The sequence below is a fragment of the Sceloporus occidentalis genome, unplaced genomic scaffold (genome assembly GCF_023333645.1).
Source record: "Sceloporus occidentalis isolate IW3139 unplaced genomic scaffold, rSceOcc1.0.p SCAF_154, whole genome shotgun sequence".
NCBI classification, from domain to species: Eukaryota; Metazoa; Chordata; class Lepidosauria; order Squamata; family Phrynosomatidae; genus Sceloporus; species Sceloporus occidentalis.
The window spans coordinates 1,401,209-1,418,008 of record NW_028317134.1 but is presented as its reverse complement, the minus strand read 5'-3'; the positions used below and the strand labels follow the sequence as shown (position 1 = coordinate 1,418,008).

The window sequence follows — 16,800 nt, the reverse complement described above, 5'->3', positions numbered from 1 at the left end:
ATAATCCTGATTCTGGTTTTCCTTGATGGGAGACGTGGTGCTCATTTGGACGGTCTTTACTTATTCTTATGCATTAAGGTTTCTTGGCTTAAAATACCTTTTGTTCAGTTAACTGGTGTTTCCATTTAGCAGCTCCAGTGTTTCCCATTTGTTTCCACATGTTTGCCCCCTAACCAGAATGAGCTGTCAATGGCACCCCCCAAAATTCCATAACCCTCCTCTAACCCCTGCTGAAGAGACCTGCATGCAGCATAGATCAGTGCTCTTCAGGTCTCTAGCCGAGGGATTAAGAGGCCCGTGGTCTCTTCCAGCTTTGACCTCTCTCCGGTCTCCTGCAGGCGATACAGCCTCTAACCTGGGCAGTGCTGTCGATGAACTGATGAGGCACCAGCCCACACTAAAAACCGATGCTACCACCGCTATTATTAAGGTAAGGTGTTTGCATGTCCCGGTGGGGTTTGTAGGGCGCTTCCTAGCAGGGGGTTATCGACTTGTTTAAATATTGATTGTTTTATGTTCTTGCACAGACTTGGAACATTCGGGTTTCCCTTTGCCATTTTCTAGATCCTCTTAAGTGTTTAACCATTTGGATTTGCGTCTGTTTTGTTGGAGATTAACAAATTGACTCATAGTCATGGATACTGGGCATGCATGTCTTCAGTCTTTTTTGAATCATTCTTTTTTTTTTTTTTTTTTAGATTTTAGAAGAAATATGCAATCTTGGTAGGGACCCGAAGTATATTTGTCAGAAGCCATCAATTCAGAAAGCTGACGGCACGGCCACAGCTCCTCCACCACGTTCGAACCACGCGGCCGAAGAGGCTTCTAAGCGAGGACGAGGAAGAAGAGGAGGTTCAAGCAATGCAGAGCTTCACTGCAAACCAACAGAGCGAAGTTGAGCCAAGTCCGCAGTAAGTTTACCATGTGTGCTGCTAGCTCTGGAGTTGTGACCTGTAAACTTTGTTCCAGACTTCATATCAGACATTAATCTGTTATTAATCTGGGTTAAACTAAGATAATTTATAATAAGAGACTCATATCTAATAAACTTGAATTTTTATTCTTAAGCTCTTGCTGGACCTCATATGTTAACTTGCCTTTTCTCTCATAGTGTTGTGGGAACTGAAGAGAGAATCCCGATTCCTCTGATGGATTATATTCTCAACGTGGTGAGTTTAGAAATAGTGTAATAGAGCCGATGTGTAAGAGCGCAGGGCTCAAGGGCTCCCGATTATAGCCCACAAATTTACAACCCTGATTTTAACCATTTTGGTACAATATTGGACCAAAGATTTTTAAATAATGTTTCAGTAAAATTTTATGCGAAGCTACTCATATCTGTGAATTTTCCAAATGACTTGAAAAACTTACCAATTCACAGATGAAATTTGTGGAATCCATTCTAAGTAATAACACAACGGACGATCACTGTCAGGAGTTTGTGAGTCAGAAGGGTCTCCTGCCTCTGGTCACCATCCTTGGTCTGCCTAATCTACCTATTGACTTCCCTACCTCTGCTGCCTGCCAAGCTGTGGCAGGTGTCTGCAAATCAATATTGGTAAGTAACATTTGTTTCCATTTATTCTAATACGTGGTTGTTAAACACCAAGCCTTGATTGACTCAGACAGATCAATCTGGACCACCTGCAGAAATGTCTAGAAATCCTAGCCTACTTGCAGCCAATGGGGTTGTAGCTAAAAATCATTGTGCTGGATGACCCAGCGAGGGTTCTCCTAAAAGAGAAAAAAAAAACCCCAAAAAATACTGGTCCAAATCTACGAACGAGTGTCTATAGCATAGCTGTACTGCCACAAAATGCTGTAATACTTGGGCAACCTGTCAGCCCAGTACTATATTATGGGCAGGCTAGCTGGACAATGTCTTTGATGTTTATATTCTCGGTAGTTCTGTTTTTTGTTAATGGCCAGAAAATAAATACAAGCAGAAGTTCCAGGACTGTTAATAGACAACATCTCCCCTCTTTCTAGACTCTGTCTCATGAGCCTAAGGTTCTCCAAGAAGGGCTTCTCCAGCTGGACTCCATTCTTTCCTCGCTGGACCCATTGCATCGGCCTATTGAGGCCCCCGGTGGCTCAGTGCTGTTAAGGGAGCTGGCATGTGCTGGAAATGTAGCAGATGCCACTCTGTCTGCTCAGGCTACCCCCCTACTCCACGCATTAACTGCAGCCCATGCATATATCATGATGTTTGTACACACGTGCAGAGTGGGACAGGTAAGGGCCCCGACCGGGTGGGTCTAAACATTTTGTTTTCATGTTTTCCGAGGCAGCAGTGTTGCTTTTGCGTGCTCTTAATTTGGGAAAGCACTGTTTTGCTGTCTCTCTGTACTCCTAACAGGTACGCGCATGTGATTCTTCTGTTTCCCATACCCAGAACTGTTTGCTTTTCATAGTGTTTGTGGTCAGAAATCTACATTTGAGTCGAGGTTCTGCCATTTACTTACCAACCTTGTACTTTTTTTGACAGCTTGCCACCTGGCTGTGAGTTTGGTCAGGCAGACATGCAGAAGTTGGCTCCCAAAGAGGAGAAGGCAGCAAGTGCCTTGCCCCAGGGAACAAAGAGGGCAGGTATGTTTTCTTACACTTCTTAAACTCATTCTGAGATGTTTCTGGTTCAAACCTGGCCCGGTGCCATGACATATGGCAATTAAGTAACATATTTAAGTAAAATATTTTATACACAAGGCCACATATCCAGGGTATAATAAGTATTTCTTTAAGACATCTATGCACAGTTGTCTTGGATATTAGGCATCTACAATATTGTTGCATGGTTTCATGGATGACTTTCACTATATTTCTTGTATAAAAAGTTAAATATTTTATGCAGAAGTGCATATTTTAATATAGTGTATAGTGTATACTCTATATGTATAAGCCATCGTATCTGTGTTACAGAAGGTGAACCCGAGGTGAGTGCTGTCGGTGAGGAAGCCACCGGCTTACTAGAAGGTATTGGACTTGATGGGGATGCGTTGGCGCCCATGGAAACAGATGAACCCAGCGCGTCGGACCCCAAGGGGAAACCAAAGATCACCCCAGCAATGGCTGCCAGAATCAAACAGATTAAACCATTATTATCAGGTATTTATAAAATATGTTTTACATGGAAGTAGTTTATTAAATTACGTATCGATTTAGATTTTTTTTTTTTTTTATAAGTTTATAAAAATACATGCTGGGTATGATAGGGCTGATCTTGATGAACCTTCAAATAGTTCATAAAGCTTGTACCTGCTATACTTGCCAATAAGTAGAGTACACTAACAGAAGCATGGATATGAACCTTAAGCAGAAATCTAATATGTAGAGCACAATATAACATCATTTTTATTTTGATTTATTTATTCATATTTATGTTTTTATTTTTTTAGCATCTTCGCGGCTCGGTCGTGCCCTGGCTGAACTTTTTGGCCTACTGGTCAAACTCTGTGTTGGGTCTCCTGTGCGCCAAAGGCGAAGTCACCATGCAGCCAGCACCACCACAGCCCCGACCCCAGCCGCGCGCTCTACGGCGTCCGCACTCACAAAGTTACTGACGAAGGGACTTTCGTGGCAGCCTCCTCCATACACACCAACTCCCAGGTTCAGGTTTGTGCTACACGGGTCTCGTTCACAAGTGACAAGCTTGCTTTGTATTAATCTCTTAACTGAAGGATGTTGGATTTTGGGTGGTGATTTGGTTAATTAGAAATAGTAATAGGCTGGTAAATATAAGATGTCTCTTTAAATTTGATTTGTCTAACATTGTACATCTGTGTTGTTCAGGTTAACCTTTTTTATCTGCTCCGTTGGCTTCACCTCTCCCATGTTGTTTGACGAGAGGAAATATCCGTATCATCTTATGCTGCAGAAATTCCTCTGCTCCGGTGGACACAACGCTCTCTTTGAGTAAGTGAGCCGCCTGCTACCTGTAGCGACTCACGGGAGACAGAACAAAGACTTTCCGAGGCCTCAGAAATATATTTTGCTTTAACACGTTCCAAATGGGGAAGTTACATGTTTTTGTTTTCATATACTTCAACGTCACATTTCCCATCATGCACCTGACTTCTACCTGCTACTGGCTGATTTTTAGAACGTAAATGGTGAAAAAGTATGTTTCCATTAGTGTAATTGGCCAATACATTCCCAACACAGTGACTACTTTTATACTTGTTAATAGAATGTTCCTTGATTTAATGTCCATATGAAACATCTGGAAGCATCATTTTGAAAAACTAGAACAACGTACACTTTCACTCTAACACATTTGTTTTAAAATTTAGAACCTTTAACTGGGCCCTCTCTATGGGTGGCAGAGTGCCGGTGTCGGAGGGCTTGGAACACTCTGATCTGCCGGATGGCACGGGCGAATTCCTGGATGCTTGGCTTATGCTGGTGGAAAAGATGGTAAATCCTACCACAGTCCTGGAGTCTCCTCACTCCCTGCCACCAACCAAGTTACCCGGAGGACAGAACTACCCTCAGTTCAGCTCATTGCGCTTCCTTGTAGTCACGCAAAAGGTAAAAATTACACCTTTCCTGCTGCTGTTGGGATATGGTATCTACCTGCGCCTTGGAATCTTTGTTTGGCTGTGATCAGTGTACCTAACAGTATTCCATATTTTGTCGCTTACAGGCAGCCTTCACCTGCATCAAGAACCTTTGGAATAGAAAACCTTTAAAAGTATATGGTGGTCGTATGGCTGAGTCCATGCTAGCTATCTTATGCCACATACTGCGAGGGGAGCCAGTGATTCGTGAGCGGATGAGCAAAGAGCGTGAGGGTAGTCGGGAAGAAGAGGGTCAGCAAGACGAAAGTGGAGCGAGGCGAGAGCCTCAAGTGAACCAGCAACAACTTCAGCAGGTGGGAATAGTACTTTATTTTCTTGTCTGCGGCAATCTTGGCCTTAAGTAAACCTTTTACATTGTAGCTGTCAGCTGAAATTGGAACAAGTGTTGTCAGCATGCTGCTTCTGCTGATTAGACTGAATGCCGTCTCCTAACCATACAATCGTCTCTCTATAGCTCATTGATACGGGATTCACGCGGGAACATGCCATGGAAGCTTTGCTTAACACCAGTACCATGGAGCAAGCCACAGAGTACCTCCTCACCCACCCTCCTCCTCTCATTGGTGGAGTTGTACGGGTAAGTGTGCAGGGTGAACGTTTCCTCAACTTATTCCCCCCCCAACCCTTCACATGAGTGTGGTCCGGTTCTGCTTCCCTCCTGTATCCTCATCACATCTCCTTCCCTGTCGTCCATTCCTTTCCCCTTTCTACCGCAGGCTTCTCCGTGCCGCTATACAGGTTAGATGTAGCACACGCGTGTGATAGTGCAGGCGGTCCTAGTCAAGTCATAGACAACTGACTAAAATTTGAAGAGGGGCAGTAGCCAGAGTAGAAAAGGTTGGCCCGTCTCCCTGTCATTGAAAGATTGGTTCCCCTGGCCGAGCTGCAGTAGCTTCCCTCTTCCCCATTCTACTCCAGCGTTCCCGAGCTCCACCGGGTTCTTGATGTCTCTCCTCTGCTTGTACACCCTTACACTCATGCCCTGACTCCCCATTCTGCAGAGCAGCCCAGCTCACGGGTATCTGTTGTTGCTCTGCAGGACTTGAGTATATCAGAGGAAGATCAGATGCTGAGAGCCATTGCCATGTCGTTGGGACAAGATCAGGGCCGGCCGAAGACTTAACGCCGCCTGGGGCGAAGTTTAAAATGCCGAGGGGGGGCGGCATTATCTACCCGCCCCCCACCGGTACTTACCCTTAAACAGTCCTGCGGCGAGTCTCCCTGTGCTGCCACGGTGCCGGCTTGTAATGCTGAGCGCCGGAAATTCACGTCACTTCCGGCGCTCTGCATTACAAGCCGGCACAGAGACCGAACAGGGAAACTCGCCGCAGAGGAGAGAGAGAGGGGCGCCGAGCGGCTAAGCGAAAACCACTCGGTGCCCCTCTCTCTCTCCTCCGCTTCAAAAAAAACAAAAAAAAAACGCTTGGGGCGGCAAAGTGCCGCCCCTTCTGAAGTGCCGCCTGGGGCAATTGCCCCAGTCGGCTCCATTGTAGGGCCGGCCCTGCATAGGCTGTAGGAACACCCTATCCATCTGTCACACCCATCTATCATGAGTAGAGCCTAGAGGCAGCAGAAATTAAAGGGCTGGTGTACAAACCCTAAAACTCTTGAGCTGTAGCTAGAATACTATTCAAAATAATCTCACGTTTAAGAATATGTGTGGATTAGGCCTCCTCCTTGCAATGTCTCCCAGAGTGTTATGCACAGAGTGTACGCAAAAGAGGCGCTCAGCAAAGTTTGTACATTGATACTTCTTTGCTGTTCTTGGAAGGATCCTTTGTACACGACTGTGTGCTTTAAAAGTATAGACCAATTGTTTTTAATAATATTTCCAATTTGAAAGGAGTGTGTGTCATATTGGGAAAGAAAAGAAAATGCACATTTTCAATATCTTCTCTACTTCTATGATTTTGATCCCTAAATAGTTTCTCTTGGGACTTCCTCAATTTGTCTATTTTTGTAGAATTTTTTTTTTTTCTTTAATTTACCAGTTTGTTCTTTGTATAATGTCTTAGAACTACAATTACATCTCAATCATAAAAACTGACCTTTGGGAATCTCGTTTAACTAATGTGGAAGATTTTTATATTTTAGGTATATATCCATTATTATCAGTGGATTAAAAAAAAAAAATAGATTGAATATTGTTCCGACACCCTAGCCTTTTTAATGTTATATACAGCAAGTAAAGTTGCAGTTCCATTAAACATGCTGTTCTCTCATACATGTCTAAAATGTGGCAGTCTGCTTTTCATTTCCATGAACTCCTTGTAAATTTCCTACTTTCTATGAAATCTTCAGTACACAACAGTTCTATATCTTCTATGTAACACAATGCGGAAAGTTGTTTTTTGTCAAAGTTTCTACAACATCTTCTACTGTTTTTAGGATATAGGGTCTCTTTTTCCTAGTGTAAGAGTTTAATGCACCGTTCATTCCAGGACAGAACATTTAATGGTCGGGGTGTTGTCCTGTTTAATCTGGAGCCTCAACAGCAATACCAAAACTCGTTTTTCGGATGAGTCACCTTGTACTAACTCTGTTACTTCTATTTTTTGTTCAGATTGTGCTGAATCATCCCTGAAACACATAATCTGTTTCCAAACAAAGGAATTAGATTTGAAGAAGACAATAAGTGGCAGTTGTGCAGCCTCGGATTGTAGAATGCTGAGCAAGTTCTTTAAATGATTTATAAAAATTTTCTGTTTGTTCAGTTTCACTAATAGGAAAATATGGGCAGCTGTGTAGTTTCTCCTTTTTTCTTAAGATCAGTTACCATAAACTTAAAGAAATAACATTTGGGGGAAAAATGACATTTATAATATATACCTGTGACTTGATAGAAGGTGGCTGATACTCTCAAAAAATGAAAAAAAAATTTAAAAACTAAGCTTGGTGTCCAAAAATTTCCTATTTTAACACATTTGACGTGGATTGGGAAATGATCCACATGTCATTGCACTGCTCCATGAACTCCATGAGCCCACATTGAAACCCAGATAAAGCCAATGCCATAGTAAGACAATCATTGCTTTTGTAATACTGCAGCTGAAATTAAGCAACATTTATGGAAATTAACACAACTATACAAAAGTATTTACAAAGTAAATGGAAATTTACACAGTGTTCCCAGATAGGTACAGCTGCGTCAAAGTCAGATAATATGTTGGCATTTCCTTTTATTAGAAAGGAGGAGGAGATGCAGACTACATGGTTCATATCTGCCATATCATTCCATGTTTCTGTGTGTTCAGACACTGTGATCACGTGAAGAAGCCGAAATTTTCATAACCTCAATTGTGAATTTGCCCATGAAACTCCAGGTGGATGACCAAATGCACCGTTACCCCATTTGGTGTAATGGCGGCCAAATTGACCCTTACAAAAAAAATACTGCAGTTTTTCTGAAGTAATACTGCAGTTTTTTGGACATGAAAAAACTGCAATACTGCACTTTTACTGCAGTATTACTTCACATTTACTGCACTTTTACTGCATTTGTACTTCACTGTACTGCAGTTGTACTGCAGTTATTTTTGTACGGAAGTACAAATGCAATAAAGCTACAGTACTTTGAAGTACAACTGTAGGTTTGCAGTATAAAAAAAAAGTGCAGTAAATGTGCAGTAATACTGCAGTAAAAGTGCAGTAAATGTGCAGTAATACTGCAGTAAAAGTGCAGTATTGCAGTTTTTTCATGTCCAAAAAACTGCAGTATTACTTTAGAAAAAACTGCAGTAATTTTTCGTAAGGGGATGCTCAAAATTGGAGCAAGTGAGAAGAAATTTAGAAGCCAGCTTTATTTAGGAACATGGTATTTTCCATAGACTTCCAGGTAAAATACTCAAAATGTTATGAGCTAATTTATTCTCCTCCTGCCTCTTGTGCATTCTAGATGTTTCCTGAGCTGCTTTCAGTGTTTATGGGTTGAAGGAAAAACATGATATTACAGAATTTGAGGGAATGAGGTCATTATGATGAATGGTGGAAAAATTAGTGCAAGGGATTTCAGCATAATTGAAAAGTTTCTTTAAAATTTTAGGATAGTATTTAAGAAACCGATGAGGAAAAATAATAGTATTTTCCTTTATGATGACCGATGAATCTAGTAACGTATTACAGTATATTACAGACGCCTGGATTTCAGCACGCAAGAATACATAACGCGAGTGTAAAATATGGTGACCTTTTGCCTAAAAAAACAGCTGCAGTTATGTATTCTTTCATTTTTCTCCCAAAAAACAAATACACCCGCTCTATTTAAATTGGTGTGTATGTAATTTATGTAATACACTTAAAAGGGAAATCTCTAAATTTTTTTCATTGGTGGCAAAGTCACTTAGTCAGTAGGGTATTAATAATGTGTGTTTTATATGTTGTAATATATTGTTGTAATACCGCAGTGAGTGTGACGTGAAAGCTTCAGAATAGTAACACATTTAAGCTGTTAATGACAAATAACCAGAAACCAACCTCATTTGAAAAGTCCGGTAAGGCTGTACTGTATTACGTTTGATAATGTCTTCTCGTTTGATGTAAGAGTAACTGGTGATCCTAACGTTTTGTCTGGTCAGGAGCTGAAGCTGCCGTGTGCCCGGATTGTGGAGACGAGCGGCATCCTGAATGTTCTGATTAAGCTGCTGGAAGTGGTTCAGCCGTGTCTGCAAGCTGCCAAGGAGCAGAAGGAGGTGCAAACTCCTAAGTAAGACCTGGTGAATTCTGAAACGCTGCCCCCCAGCAAAGCCAAATGTGCAGATGGTGTGAAAGTGTGTCCTCTGATGCTTTCAGTGATATTTATATATTCTCCGGACTACCAACGTTTGTGTCTTCATCCCACGTGCCTTTCAGTCTTTTTCTCACCTGATGATTCCCAAATGCCTCCGTGGATTTTTCAGGCCAAAAACCTCTCACACTAATAAGAGTTTCCATCTCAAACACGTTTATTGTGTGATATAATGGCAATCTATCAGACTTATATTGGATTACACCTGTTTTACTACTGATTGACTTCTATGAAAAAACGTCCATTTCTTCCAAGAGGAGAATGCAAATGAACCGGGTATAATAATCTTAATGTTCTATTTTCCCTCCAGTACACGTATTGGCATTTCTTATGCCAAACGTCCAATTATATTATTTCCTTGAGTAAAGTGTATTTCTACTTTTTCTTTCCTCTCCAGTATTTACAGTCGAATGGTAACAATTGGCGTTGGTTTGATGACAGATCAGGTCGATGGTGTAGCTATAGTGCTAGCAACAACAGCACCATTGACACCGCGTGGAAAGCCGGCGAGACATGCGTGCGTTTTACTGCCGGCCGACGAAGATACACAGTTCAGTTTACCACCATGGTGCAGGTGATTCACAACATTGATTTTTATATTTTCTAACCACGCTTTTCTGGAATTATACACTTTGGGATTAAGGTTTAGATACAGCGAGATTTCCATTTATATAGTCCAAAAGGCCATTTGGAAGATAGTCGACTGCTATAAACGCTGTCTGCTCCAGTCGGGTCAGGCTACGCAGCTGGATGGAGGTAAATTTGGTTCTCACCAATGACGTGTCTTGCAGGTAAATGAAGAAACTGGAAATAGGAGGCCCGTAATGCTTACTTTGCTGCGTGTTCCAAGGTTAGTCAAAGGTGGCAAGAATGGAAATGGCCAGGAACTGGAGAAAACATTGGAGGAAGCAAAAGAAGTGGACTTGGATGCCAAACCAAAGGAGGAGAAGTCTTCTGGTAGGACGTGTTTTAGTCTTAACGGAGTGCAGAAGAATTCTGTGTAAAGGTTTATACATCTACGTTGAACATGTTTAATGCTTATGAATTTTTTTCCTCTACGCTCAGAGTCCATTCCTGCTTCAGAAAATGCCACCACAGAAAAGGAACCTCCTGTTGAAGAGCCAAAAGTTGGGGACATTGTTATCCAGGGGCTGACTGAAGAGATGGTGACCATTCTCATTCGTTCGTGTGTCAGCATGTTGGGAGTCCCAGTGGATCCGGACACTTTGCATGCTACCTTGCGGCTGTGTCTACGTCTTACACGTGACCACAAATACGCCATGATGTTTGCCGAGCTGAAGAGCACACGCATGATCCTCAGTTTGAATCAGACCTCTGCGTTTAATGGCTTCACCCCGCTAGTCACTCTCCTCTTCAGACACATCATAGAAGATCCATGCACTTTACAGCACACTATGGAAAAGGTATGTCATGGCTAATGCCAAAAAAATACCTCAAAGACTATATATGTAGGTGTGTGTGTGTGTATATATATATATATGTATTAAACCCCTGTCCTAAATTTCAGGTTGTCCGATCTGCAGCCACAAGTGGGGCTGGTAGTACCACCTCTGGTGTAGTGTCTGGAAGCTTGGGTTCCCGGGAGATAAACTATATCCTTCGTGTCTTGGGCCCAGCTGCTTGCCGAAATCCTGACATCTTCACCGAAGTGGCAAACAACTGCATTCGGATAGCTCTGCCGGCACCGAGAGGATCGGGAACTGGTGAGTAGCAGAGTAGGAACACAACGGAATTCACCAACAAGCTTTTTACGTTCTCAGTTTAAATGTCTTTGTGGGTCCGCAGGATAATTGTAGAGTAGGCCTTGACTGTGTAATTCCACTTGTGATTTGGAAAACGTTACGGTCTTGTTTTGTAACTTAATGTCAAGCATTTATTTTTACCATTTTCAGCCTCAGATGATGAGTTTGAGAATCTCCGTATCAAGGGGCCCAATGCAGTACAGCTTGTAAAGACAACACCTGTGAAGCCTTCCACGCTTCCAGTCATCCCTGATACCATTAAGGAAGTGATCTATGACATGCTCAACGCACTTGCAGCTTACCATGCTCCAGACGAAGGTACCTAGGCCTTATTGCTACTTTCAGTGTGAGGTAGAGCGACCGCCTCGGTCTAGATGTAATGCGATGTTGGCTCTGCGGCAGAAAAAAATTAAAATATCTTCTTCCATTGCAGTAGCAGAAAAGACGGAGCCAAAACTTGTGGGTATGAACCAGGAGGTCAGTCAGATCTTACAGGACATGGGTGATGAGGTTTTCCAGCAATATCTTGACCTCACGAGACCGGGTAGTGACTTTGATGCTCAAAGCAGCTTTGCTATCAATGTAAGGATATAATGATCATGAATTATGCTACAGTTTTTGTATTGCTCATGTGTTATACTATTTGTTTACTAGTTGTGATTTGCTGCATGCTTTTTTTTGTAGCATGCTGGTAGTGTGGAATATTCTCTATCAATTAGCTATACCTTTTTCTGACATTTGTTATTTACTTGTAGGCTCGGGTCTTTACCACAGACAGCACCTCCACTGAGACTCCTCCATCTGGAACTCCTCAAGGAGAAGGTATGCCGCTCACTCTAACGTGCTTAAGTCTTGAATGCCTCTTAAATGTCCATTTTGTGATACTGGTAGTACACTCCAATACAAACGAATAAAATTACATCAAGCGAGGGAAAATCTAGAAGTTATAGATGGTGTTTCTAATGTTAGGTGTAAGAAGTTGGATAACTTAAATAGGGTGCATCTATAGTGTATCCAAAAAAAAAAATAGCTATGTCTTCTGATGGTGAAACTTGATAATTTTAAAGACAATCACAGTGTCGAGCATAATTAAACTACCTATAGCTTGTGTCTTTGGCAGTCAGTGGAAATGATTTTGATATATTTAGATTACACATCAATTTCATGGAAGCTGACATTGGTGACGGCATGTTCTGCCAGGGTCGTCTATCTATTACATTCCCTGTTCTGAAGTCCTCTCCCTTCTCCTTGCCATAAACAAGTAGATGACAATTAGCAACTTAAGGCAGAGAACGCAACAGGAGGAGTAATTATGCAGATCCCGACAACAGATAATTCAGATACATTTCCCAGTCATTCATAATCTGGAGTTACAGTACACAGTCATCTCGGCTGGTTTTAACAAACTCCCAATTATTTATTATTATCTTTTATTTATGTAGCGCCACCAAATCTATGCAGCGCTTAATACAATACATATATTCAAGGGGTCTGACAAGATGAGAATTGACAGACTAAGACAAACCAATACATTAGGTGGAGAGACACTGATGCTGCACTCGAAACATACAGATTCCGATTGCTTTTCTTTAACAATCCGCTTTTGTGAGTGCTGTTTAATTTGTGTCCCTTTTGGCAGCATTGACCCCAGAAGAGAACAGAGAGGGAGGAAAGAAGGATAAGGAATCAGAGCGGAATTCAGAGGACGGGAGACTTAAAGCAAGAGCTAGTAAACCCCTGCTTCCTACCTCTACCATCCTCCGGCTGCTGGCTGAACCAGTCCGGTCGTACGTGGGTATTGCTACGCTGATTGCCAACTATAATTATACTTCTGGGCAGTCGGAGCTTATTAAAGAGGTATGTGATTCCATTAGCCTTATGTGGTATTCAGGTTTGGTAGGAGAATTACAATGCCATTAATTGTTTTGTATTGGTAGGATTGTAGTGTGCTGGCTTTTGTTTTGGACCACCTCTTGCCACACACACAAAATGCAGAAGACAAGGACACTCCAGCTCTGGCGCGCCTTTTCCTTGCTAGCCTTGCTGCTGCTGGAAGTGGGACTGATGCCCAGGTGGCGCTTGTTAATGAGGTCAAAGCGGCCCTTGGTCGAGCATTAGCTATGGCAGAAAGCACAGAAAAACATGCCAGGTAGGAAGCGTGGCGTGTTTTTTAGATTCTGTGTATGGCCTTTGAGTCTTGTAGAGTACTAGAATAAAGTCTATGGCTCATTAACATAGTGCCGCAGAAAGTAGTGCGTTTAAGGGGCTAGACCTTCTGTCATTTTGTCTTCCAGGTTACAGGCAGTAATGTGTATTATAAGCACCATCATGGAGTCCTGCCCATCGACCTCCAGCTTCTATAGCAGTGCAACAACCAAAACGCAACACAATGGAATGAACAACATCATCCGACTGTTTCTAAAGAAGGGCCTTGTCAGCGACTTGGCTCGGGTACCTCACAGCCTTGATCTCTCCAGGTGAACAACTTAACGTTTAAGTGTGTTAAGGCTGTTTAATGCAGTTGGGTTGCTTTAATGCAGTTAAATGCACTTGAGGGCAGGGACACGGTTAAACAGTCTGTGAAGACCCTGGGTTGTCCTGCATCTTTGTTGTGCATAAAACTGTTTTTTTCTGTTGTTCTTGCAGCCCAAATATGGCCAACACTGTAAATGCAGCCCTTAAACCTCTAGAGACTTTGTCTCGGATTGTCAACCAGCCTAGCAGCCTGTTTGGTAGTAAAGGAGCATCAGGAAAGAATAAATCAGAACAGGACACCCATGGAGCCTCCAGAGACCCCAACAGTAACCAACCAGACACAGGTATGGTAATCATTGTATGTACTCTTCACGGGTAGACAGAACTGCACCGGCTGCATCCACCGCCAGCAACTGTGCCCCACAAATGTAATTACTTAAATGTATTTGATGGAGTCATGAGCCAGTGGGTAGGTGCCACAAGCTGCCTTAAAATTTGTGTTGAGCAAAGGTAAAGTTACATCAATAGAGGTAGATCTATCAATGACCAGCTAAAAATGACATGGTTCATATAACACAAAGCAATGGTTTTGAGAGCCGTGTTTGCCTTCTTTGAGCTCAATTTGAGCTTAAACTGACGTTATGTTGGAAACTACCCAAGAGACGCCTTAATTCCCTGTCTTTGTGTGCAAGTTACATGCCCTGATTTGCTTTCTTCATTACTTTATTCCTTACCATTTGATGTAGGTGAAACGGGAGCAGAGGCTCAAGAGGAGGATCCAGATGTATCCCAGGCTGAAGTAACTGATGGAGACATGGATGGAGAGACGGAGTCTGATACTGTAGTTATTGCAGGGCAGCCAGAAGTCCTCACCAACCAGGCAATGCAGGTAACTATATATATATATATATATATATATATATATATATATATAAACGATCAGACTTTAGTTATTAAGGGGCTTTAGAAATTGTTGAAATCACAAAAAAAACTGCAGCCATTTGAAAAAAAAAATGTGAAAAATGTATTTGATGCTTGTGATGGTTAAATGCCAAAGCTTCAGTGCAAGTAATGACAGTGATCTTTTTGGAGTGAAGAAAGTGACTAAAGTTGTTGGTATAATTACTGTTTGGAGTCCTTTGTTTGATACACTCCTTTCTTGATAGGTGAAAAATGAGCTTGAAGATTTGATAGATGAGCTTCTAGATCGTGATGGAGCTGCAGGTAAGTACCGTTTCCAATCTTCTTGTAGCACGTTTAGAAAAATGTACGTTACAAAAAATGTATGCCTCATTTGCTGCATTTAGTGAGCAGAGTTGGCGAAGATGAATCGCAAGAGGATGTGTTAATGGATGAGGCTCCGACTAACCTTAGTCAAGCGTCTACCCTCCAGGCAAACAGAGAAGGTGAGTGGTCAGATGGACGATTAAATAAGTCTCATGGTAGTATGTAGGTTTGTATTTTACGGGCAATTTATAGCCAAAAAGCGGCTTCCCAGCTGTTGAGCAGTAATGGCTGTTTCTCCCTCACAGAATGCAAGAATGTATTACAGTTCTCCATGAGAACATGTAAACTAACGAGCAGCTTTGTCAAGGTGATTAGATATTAGTTTGTTGGATTAATGGGACCTTCTGTGTCATTTGTGCAGATTCTATGAACATCCTTGATCCAGAGGATGAGGAGGAGCACACGCAAGAGGAAGACAGCAGTGGCAGCAATGAGGATGAAGATGACAGCCAAGAAGAGGAGGAGGAGGAAGAAGAGGAAGATGAAGATGACCAGGTATTAGTAAAAGATGGAGTTCTGTGGCAATGCCTACCAATGTAAGATTCTCCATGTTTCATGGAGACGAGGACTTCTTTGCTTGAAAATCTAGTTCTGTTTCAGACAGAGAATAGCTTTGTGAAACATCTCGCTAAGAACATTTTCTGAAATATCCTTTAAACCATGCATATGTATATTAAATATAAAGAAAATCAAGCTTGACTGTTCTGTAAATGAACCCATTGCATCTCCTGAGGATACTGACCAATATGCTTCCTGCAGGATGATGAGGAAGGTGAAGAAGGAGACGAGGATGATGACGACGACTGCTCAGAGATGGAGCTGGATGAGGATTACCCAGACATGAATGCTTCCCCACTTGTGCGCTTTGAACGTTTTGACCGAGAGGACGACCTCATAATTGAGTTTGACAATATGTTTTCCAGCGCAAGTAAGATTCTTGGTCATGCAGAAGTCTGAAATAGCATTTCCACGTAGAGAACATTGTTTTTTGGAATCATTCAGTCAGCAAGGCATAAAAATGTATAGGTTCTAAACGTCCGCACCAAGAGTGCTGCATTTTGGATCTTTTCAGATAAGCACATGTGGCTTTCTCTGGTAGCATATTGTTAAATCATGTTGGCTGCGCTTTGAAAGCCTTCATTTTTGCCTTGATGCCTGTGATATAAGCTGTATTTTCAAGTCTATATAGCCCTTAATACCTTACCTTGATGCTTTCTGGTCAAAGTGTAGCAGAAGCAATGGACGGGCTGACTTTATAGGTGTCCAACAAGGGAGGGAGATTTTGGGCATCAGTTTGAGAAGTTTTTCTAAAGTGTTCTCAATTCCTGCAGCCGACATCCCTCCATCTCCTGGTAACATCCCCGCCACGCACCCTCTCATGGTGCGCCACGCAGACCACAGTGCTCTCACTCTTGGTGCAGGGACGTCGACTACTCGCCTAGCACAGGGAATCGGTAGAAGTCAGCGGACTCTTCGGCAGCTCACAACCAACACCGGCCACACTATACATGTTCACTGTCCTGGCAACAGGCAACCAAACCCACCCTTAATATTGCAGAGGTAAGTTGTTGAAGGCTAAAAAGAGTTGGTAGTAGGTTTGCTGGAATTTAATGAGGGGTCTCTTCGGATTTCTTAGGTAAGAGTAGTAAGTTGGTAATGGTAACACTGCTTCATGCTTCCTTTAAGGTTGCTGGGTCCCTCGGCCGCCGCTGATATCTTGCAGCTGAGTAGTAGCCTTCCTCTTCAGAGCCGAGGCCGGGCGCGTCTCCTTGTAGGAAATGATGATGTCCACATCATAGCTCGATCTGATGATGAACTTCTGGATGATTTCTTTCATGATCAGAGCACAGCCACCAGCCAGGCTGGTAAGTGACAACAGTAATCAAGCACAGCAGTGTTTCTGGTTTTCATTTTG

General features: G+C 42.4%; 1 pseudogene; it reads left to right on the top strand.

Annotated features, from left to right (window-relative positions):
- The window catches only part of LOC149280546 (E3 ubiquitin-protein ligase HUWE1-like), a 38,922-nt pseudogene that overhangs the window by 3,157 nt on the left and 18,965 nt on the right, over positions 1 to 16,800 (top strand).